Genomic DNA, 9,598 nt, shown 5'->3' on the forward strand with positions numbered 1-9,598 from the left:
CGATTTAGAGTCAAAATGGGCCCGCGGGGAGCTGAGGCCAGTTTCTAGCTGTCCCTAGGCACCCGGTGCGCCACTTGGCCTGCCCGCGAACTTCCAGCGCGGCTGGCGAGAGAGAACTTCTAATTCCACCTGAATATCAGCTCCGGGGAAGCAGGATCTGTGTCCATGAGGTTTTCCCCGGAATCCTCGTCGCTCCGCATCGAGTCGATCTTCAAATAAATGCGTTTGGATTCGAGGCACTTTTGTTCTTTCGAATCAGCCAATTACAAAATCACCAGCTAAGTGTGTCTGCCACCTTAGCAGAGTCACTGTGAGAGAGCCACAGAGCCAGCCTTCCCAAGTGGCCATCCAGAAACCAGGCGAGTGCAGTGAGGCAGGCTGATGACTGGCAGCAAGGATGGGGGAAAGGCCAGGTGCCTGCCATGGGAAACCTCTCTCTCAGGGAGAGCTGGAACCGCCATTCAAGGCCTCCTGCCGTGTGAGGAGGCTGGGATTCCGTTGCCGAGCAGTCGGACACACTGTCCCTCTTCCACTTCCACAGGCATTCACAGCTGGGAAGGGAATGCGATCATTTGGGCACCTGGGAAGGAGAATGAAAGGGGAGGATTATGAAATAAAGCGGTAAAACAACAAATAAATCTTAACAGGTGCTTCCCTCTACTTACCCTGAATATACAGTTTTAGATTAAAACTGCCTTCTCCCCGTTTAACTCTTCAAAGTGTGTAGCGTGCCAGACCTTAGTGAAAACATGCAGCAAGGGGTGCCTCCAAGCCCTCCTTCCCAGCTCCCCCAGCTATCTTCTGAAACAGGAATGCGAAACCACCCTGTCACCTGGAGGCACACCACTTCCGGCCCTCATCCCCAAGCTACTTCCACATGCCTAGGATGGGCTGCCTGAGTTAATCCTTGATTCCTCATGGCCAGTGAGTGTTCTCAGAAAGCTGGGTACTTTTGTATAGCGCCAGTAGCTATGGTTGAAACACTCAAACAAGGCTCCAGTCTTTGCCCTTTAAATCCTTGGAGCTAAGAGAAGAATTAGCAACGGCTAATAATAGAGGCTAATAAGAACCTTCTGAGCCTTTTTTCTGTTTGAAAGATGAGATTTTGTTAGAGCAGTTCAATAGCAGTGGGGATCCTGGAGTGGCTTGCCAGATATTTGATACATGCTTTTAAACTTGTTTCAAAATAAGATGCTATAGTCCACATTTTCTACATATAGATGCGTGGTAAAGTAACAATTGTCACAATGCTCTAAATTTCCTCCTTCCCTTTGGCCTTTCACGAAGTAAACACACAATAAGTCCCAAATAAATAAGAAGGCATTTAACATTAACAGCATAAACATATGCTTGTGAATTGCATAGGCCATAAAAAAGAGAATGTTATAGAATTTATTCAAATAATCTGGGCCAGAGTGTTCTATTCCATCTTTTTTTAGTTACAGAAAAAGCTATGATTTATAGCTGTGACTTTATAGCTAGGGCTTGACATTTATTTCACAATAAACACAATGGCAGTGAGAACATTTTAAATACCGAGAGAGAAGAGATGAAATCTGAAAATGTTCAATTGAGATATTAAGCAAATGAGACCTGCAGTTACTTGAAAAGAAAAGAAATACAACAATGGTTAAATGATCAGTTTGGTCCACCCCCTGTAATTCCTGTAGCAAAAGTAGGGTCGTGAGCAGATTGTGGCATGAGTAATTCTAGGATGTATACCATTTTGATTGTGAAAGAGAAGATGGATGTCAAAAACCTTGTCCACAGAGAATAACAAGTTTGAAAATGAGAACACGGGAAGTGAAGTCAAGTAATGAAGTAGGCCAAAAGGGAGCTTAGACAAATCTTTTACATGAGAAAATTCGAGCTCGAGCACTTCCAAGAGAGTTAATTACCAGGACGAAAACATTATGGGCTGAACACTAAGGAAATGGACACACCTAAGTGAAGCTCATGGACTCATCTCATATGAAGACTTTGCAGCATAATAAATATGTGACCTCAGTTGCACTCAAGAGTCTGATTTCACTTCCCAGGCTATAAAAGGTTATTCTATATATTCGGAAAATTGTAGTATCTTAGAAAGTTTGGGTGAGCTATGAATCTGGAGCCCGTTTAGATGGAAGTAACTAGGGAAACAAAGAAAGCATTTGAAATAAGTTTAAATTATGCACAAATATTTCAGCAAAACAGATCCAGAAACACTTAAATATCTTTTGGCAGATGAGAAAAACTAACACCTTGCATCATTAGCTTTGGTGAATTCTTATGTCTTCACTGATCAGAATTATTTATTAAGAATTCCTGGTTAATGAAAGCTGCAGGTTCAAAAGCAACATTGGAGGAAGAGCTGAAAGGAAAGCCACTGTCTTTCTTCTTGCTGGGCAGGGCCAGTTTCTAGCTGTCCTGCTGAATGTGGCCAAGACCGGGCCTGTCACCTTTCTCATAACCTTCTGTTTAGATTGGATCTGAAAATATGCTTTGCCAACTGAGATACAATGGAGAAAACAATAAATATACTTCTTTTATCTCCAAGCCAAGAACCATGGCTTACCTCAAAATATTTTAAAGTAATCAGTGTTTGGTTAGGTATTTTCAGTGTAGGAATTAGTTTTTGCTTCATTCCACTCTCAGGGCTCGTATATTCATGAAAACAGATAAAGAATTAACTTGCTGTGTTCTTTGGGCCAATTTCTAGAGCAGTAATGAAAGTGGGTATGCCTGTGAGTGTTTCCAATGAGAAGAGGCAGGGTTCCAACCCAGCTGTGAGTCATCCCTACTTCCAAGGATGGATAGGGAATCTGAGAGTTACTGATTGTCAAGTCAAATGCTAAAAGACCTAATACTGAAATACTATATGCCAAGACTCAGAAATGATGAATGGAAGGTGAAAGGGAGAAGAGATAATTTTTTTCCACCCCGTGCATAGATAATACCTTAAATCAACTCATTTGTGATTTTTTTTCCCCATGTTGTCTCATGTATTTAATTGAGAATCATGAAGTCAGGAAGTTTGAAGAAAACTTTTAAAGAAACACTTAAATAGATCACTCCTTTAATTCATACAGGTGTAGATAGCCTACTTTGGTACTTTTAACAAAACAGTAATTTTTAAATCTTCTGTTATAAGAACTTGAAATCTCATTATTTCTATTTTCTTTTCCCTGATTCCCTGGTCATGTATCATGAATTACTATATGGTCTATAATCATATGCATTTCTCCAAAGTGCCCTATATTTAAGCTGTAAGTATCTATATAAGATTGCCCCGGTGGGTGAGGTAAAAATACCCAGCTACTTGAGGTCAAAAAACTTGTCTGTGGAGTACATTTATTTGTATTATTGAAGTTACATCATTTGCATCATAATCTATCAGAATTGCACCTGGTAGCATAACTAAATGTGTCCATAAAGTATGAGATAATAACAAGGTCACTATTTAATAACTATTTAAAAATTCCAAACTTGATAAAAACAATAAAAGATGCTTTAAAGCTGAGTTATTTGAAAGCTCAATTAGAATGAGGAAGCTATTTTTACAAGATAGGTTGATAACATATTATGGAGGAGAAGACACACTTTTGGATATGTATTTTACTCTGAAAAATACAAACCTGGCCCTGCTCAGTGTGGCTCAGTGGTTAGAATGTTGGTGTACGTATTGTAGGGTCTCAGGTTTGATTCCAGGTCAAGGGCACGTACCTGGGTTCGATCCCCAGCCCAGGTCGAGGCTAGTGCTGGAGGCAACCAATCTATGTGTCTCTCTCCCATTGATCTTTCTCTCTCTCTCCCTTCTTCCCTCCTTCTCTCCTTCCCTCCTTCTCTCCACTCTCTAAAAATCAATGGGAAAAATATCCTTGGGGGAGGATTAACAAAACAAAAATACAGAACTGGTCAAACCCAGAGAAAGTAGAGCAATGTCCGTCGTTATGACTCTTGTCTGTTGACATGTAATCCATTAGAAGCTATTTTCTGTTACCTTGCGTTTCAACTATTTTTGGCAAAAGGAAGAGTTTAAAGGGGCATCATGACAGTACAGAATGCCATTTTTAAGAAGAATAAAATGATATGAACAAAACTATTATGTACCGTGAAATACAGTAAATGATGTATAGTAATCGTGCAGTCTCTGTAGGAATGAATTATCAGATAGAGCAGAATGAAGATTTGGAAGGAAACCAAATTAAAGTAAGACCTTAAATTAACAATTGTGGCAACTTTCAATTCAATGATAGACTGATTTCTAAAGTCACTGAGACATTACTTAAGGTGACATTATTATCCAAATTTAAGAGAGAAATGCTGTGAGAGATGGCTTATACAAGAAAATAGATTAAATCTTAACCTTGATTTTATGTTATATCTTTGTGGGCCACAGTCACAGACAAAGAGGGAAGATATCAGAAACAACTATAAGAGCTAATATGTAATAACTATTTACTCTGTGACAGAAACACAGCAATACACTCTACATGCACAGTCTCATTCCATTCTCCCAATGACCGTTCATGGTAGATACTATTATTATTCCCACAACTTGTCCAAGTTTATACAAATAGAAAGTAGCAAAATCTAGGATTAAACCAAGGTCTGCCTCATTAAAGAGCTCTCACTCTGCAGTACACTGTAATGGTTTTAATGGCTTTTTTCCCACATCTACCATGGAGTCATTTTAGTATAAAATTCACTATAAAACATGATATGTGAATGGAAGTTATAATTGTGTCTATTTGATTCCATTGTATAAAGGCTACCAGTTTTTTTCTCCTTTCTCTAAGGAGAGAAATTCTAGGGTCATATTTATTAGAGGTCTTTGAGTAATTGATGTGAATGAGAATATTGACCTTATTAATTATTCTGTGTAACACCAATGTGGTTATATTTTTAGATCATTTTTTCCACATCACTGGTCTCAAATAGCTGGGAGCTTTCTATATAATAAACCAATTGTCTCAGTTCCTTAAATCCTGGCTTAGTAAACCAATCATTGTATATTTTGGTTGAAACTTTGTTTTGTATTTAGTTCTTCAGTGAAGATTTTTGATAACTTAATATCTTTAGATGTTTCTCCAAAATTCCAGAGATTTCCACAGCATTTTGAGATATGGTAAATTCACTAAATAAATTTTGCTTAGTGAAAACCAACAAATTATTTTGTTGACTATCATTTTTTTTTGGTTTTTACTATTTATAATAATGTTGGAACCAGAGCCTAAAACTAATGTTGTAAGTAGAGTTTGAAGATAAAACTAGAAAAAAAATGTCACTAATCAGATTTACCATCAGTAATGCTCCTTTGAGTTTCTGAACCCAGTTTGCTCATTTTTTGCAACTCAAAGGAAAGCCATAAATAGTTAATATTATTTATTAGTAATTTATTACATGACAACATGCATTTTAAAAATAAGAGGAATTGGAAATTCCACATGAAAACTCTCTTGACTACTGTAGGGTCTAAGAAGTGAAGAGATGTTTCTGCCATTATTTGTTCCACCACACCATGGGCTTGGGCGTGAATTATTTAATCTCAGTATAATCTAACCTGTAAAGTAAAATAATTGACATCTTTATTCACTCACCTTCCAGAAATCATTAAAGAACAAAATATCTATAGGTTGTTCAGGATGCTTTAATAACCATTTACAATTGTAGACAAAATGATAATATACTACAGCATAATATGTGACACAGTTTAAACTCTAAACTCCCAAGTTCAGGATATCATATGCTTACTAATGTAAAGCAAATCTCAGCATTGCCAACAATTGGCTAAATTAGTCTTGACCAATTTAGTTAACCTTTTCCTAACTTAATTTCTTATCATCTGTAAAATGAGAATAATAATTCCACCTACCTCATGGGTTATTGGGTAACTGAGTTAGTAAACATAATATAAAACCTTGAAGCATAGTTAATATTATTAAGTATTTGCCACATTACTGCACTCCAGATTATTTTATCAAATTACACATAAAGAATAGTGTATGAGTATATGTCCCATAACACTGAATTCCTGCCCTCCAAAAAAAATTTCTTTATGTTATTTTCATTTGCACTTCTTTGTTTACCATTGATTATTTTTAATGTTTATTGGCCATAGATATTTCTTCATGGAATTTGTTTTTCACAGTTTTCTATAATAATATTTCTTTTTTAGTAATTGATATATGAGTTCTTTATATATTCAGCATACTGATTTTTTAAATAAACCTGCATAACATTGTTAAATTCTGTTTAGAATTACCTATCTTTGAAAGTTGAGGAAAGAAGAGCATGCATTACTCTTTGTGAAAGGATCTTAAAACAGACTACAATCATCACTGTCTTGTTTTGAGAAGAGAATAAGAATTTCTGCTTTGTGTGTGTCTCACCACATCCATTAAATAGATATGTTTGCCTTGTTACATGAGAGATGAGTGTGCCATTCAATGCAACCTTGAACATGAACTAGAGAAACCACTTTCCTTCTTCTAGATTCTTCCATCTAGGTTATTGAAACCACCAAAACAATCTTTTATCTATGTTGCAAATCTTGTTCACCAGTTTCATGATATCATTTACTTTTATTTGATATGCTCTATGCTAAAATTGTACATTTTTTATGAAGAATCCTTTTTTAAAGAAACTTTGTAGGCACAATGCAGTATTTGGTAAATGTTTGTTTAATGTTAAATAAACATGACAGTTTAAATTATGTGCAATTTTGGTTCATAGTTAAGGTTATGATTACAGTATTCATTTGCAGAGTCTACAGTATTCATTTGCAGGGCCATCCCACAACTGTACACCAAATTTCTGATTGTAATAGGGAGACTGATTAACTCCATTCATGTACTTCTTGCCCACCTCCTAGCTCCATGCCATTTACTTCCATCAGGTCCATAATCACCATCCAATTTAGAAGCCCTTTGGGTTAACTGTTTTCCCCCAACTCTTTCTGACTTGGTTTCTTTCTTTTCTTTTTTGAATTTTAAAATCATACTCACCTATCTGTTTAACCCTATTTTCAGGTTCTTTCAGTGTCTTCCTGTGTAATTCTATATCCGAAAATTTTTCTTATATACTAAAACTTTCCTAGAAAAAGATTTTTAGCATCTACTGTTCTAATTTAACTTGATTTTTCTCTGGTAACTGAAATCTCTCACAAGAAACTGAAAGAATGAAGTACTTAATTCTCCTAATCACTAAAATCTCAGCGGTAGGAAAAGGGACAGCATTTATTCATGGCCTGTTCATAGACACATGAATATAACTTTCACTCAGTAACCCTCTGCACCTAAAATTCAACTCGTGCTGACCTAAACAGTGGTTTGGAGTCTAGAGCTAGAGTAGGCTTTGATCCATCCAGTGGCTCCAAACGCCCTCAATGGCTCATGTTCTGTCCCTTTATGACCCTGGCTATTTCTAAGTTTGATTCCCCTAATGGCTTAAAGATGGGTGCCACTAACTTTCAGTATCTGTGCTCCCTCATACATGTCAAGTGGTCAAGGGAATAGTTCTATCAAGGAAAGCAAGCAAAGAGCCAGAACCCCCCACCCCGATTTCCTTGAGTCTCATTGGCCATAGTTGCACATTAGAGCATTCTTGAATCAGTAACTAGCAAGGTCATGGAATTATGCTGACTGACTCAGACTGACCAGGCCCCACACCTGGAGCTGGGGATGAGATCAGCTAAGCAGGGCTCTGATGGAGAGAAAGGAATATCTGAACAAAAGGGCAGCCTTCTTTGGAAAAAGAATAGGTAATAATTAACTGACTCCTTACTATGTTTCAGAGACTGCCCTAAACTTTAAATGCATTTTAATCATTTACATGTCAAAACAACACTCTAGGAGGCAGGTATTATTGTCATCATCTTTGTTTTCCGGACAAGGAAACTGAGGCATGGAGAGTTTGAGTGACTGGCTTAGAGTTTTAGAGTTCTTCAGTGGTAACACTGGGATTCATACTTGGACATCTAGCTTCAGAGACTCTGCTCTTAACCACTAAGCTGTCTACCCACCATCTGTTTTTGAAATCCGTAGTGAAGACTTAGACATTATAATTAATGTAGTCCTTGTTCCTTTGTATACTAGCTGTGCAATCTTGTGGGAAATGAATTAACCTTTCTGAATATAAATTTCATTACCTATAAAATGAGCAAAATAGCAGGTACTATACAGTGATTGTGTGAAAAATAATAAAATAGTGCTTATATCTCTGACACAGAGGTGGTGTTTAATAAATGGCTGCTTTCATTAACTTCTCTGGGCAAACCTAATTTATGTTAGAGCATTTTAAAATGTGAAATATACGCAATAATCATAAAATTTTCAGTTGCCCTATAAGTCATATTATACAACATATTGCCTCTTTTTCAAACGATGTGAAATATAATTTTATTCAAACTGCTTTCCTAAAATCTGACCCACATTAATAACTATGGATAAAACAAAATACTGCATAGGCCATTTCTCAAAAATGTTGTCTTTTCAGTTAAATGATCTAAAAGAGAGTTGCACGTAGAAGTACTATAAACTGGAGATTTCTTTCTGACTTTGCACACAGTTATAAAATTCAACCTGCCCCTAAATGTTGGCACAAAACCAGATTTTCAGCTAAATGTGAATCTTGCCAAAATACTTAAGAAATATAAGCCAACAAATCAGGAGAACAATCTGGCAGCACTTACTGACGTCAAGAATGTGCACCCCTGTGACCCAGCACCGCTCTCCCGGGAGCCTCTTCCACAGGTTGGTGCTGGGGCTTTGCCGAGGCTTTGTGTGGGGACCAGGAGATCATGGGAAACCTCGGTGTGCACCCCCAGAGGAAGGGGTGAAAACGTGTGGTCCAAACAGCCCCCGGCCTATGCAGTGGTCAAAAGCAAAGATCGACATGCACATACAGCACTCAGCTGTGCTCAAAGCCACAATGCTGAGTTAAAAATAACCATAAGCATGCCTGTAGCTGAATAGCATTTTTGTAAATTAAAAACAGATATATTCATAAAAAAATGCACATTTTTCAAGGATACATACATATCCAAGGACACATATTAAATACATTCAGGTAGGTGACTACGAAAGGAAGGAAATGGTAGTGGGGAGTGGGAATAAAAGCTGGAAAATAAATTGCATGGACTAATGGTGATGGTGTATCGTGAATGGAGGGTTATGGTTCATTCAATTCTCTGTTTTTAAGGCCTAATAAAAACAAAAGAGAAAATGAAATAGAGAGGGAGAGTCAGAGAGAAGAAATGAGGGGAATGGAAGGGTAGAAAGGGGAAAACTATAATCAGGTCTTACTTCAGGCATATCCATTTAAGAACTTCTCTTTCAATTTTTTCATAATAGTTTTAATTCCATTTTTATCCCTGCATATCACCAAAGCATATTTCCTGAAGATGACTGCATTAATTATGTCTGTTTTTAGTAGGTTCACTGAATGACTACAGGGACATTTAGATATTAAATTGATTGGTTTAATCCATACTTAAATTAAAAGCAAGAAAAGCAAATTGCTTCTCTACCTGGCTTTGTCTTCTACTAAGCCTGCTGAACATTTGCTGCAACAGGATGGTTTCTACAGCAATTTATGAGTCTTATCTTCCACAGCC

Source organism: Miniopterus schreibersii (genome assembly GCF_964146895.1).
Source record: "Miniopterus schreibersii genome assembly, chromosome: 2".
NCBI lineage: Eukaryota > Metazoa > Chordata > Mammalia > Chiroptera > Miniopteridae > Miniopterus > Miniopterus schreibersii.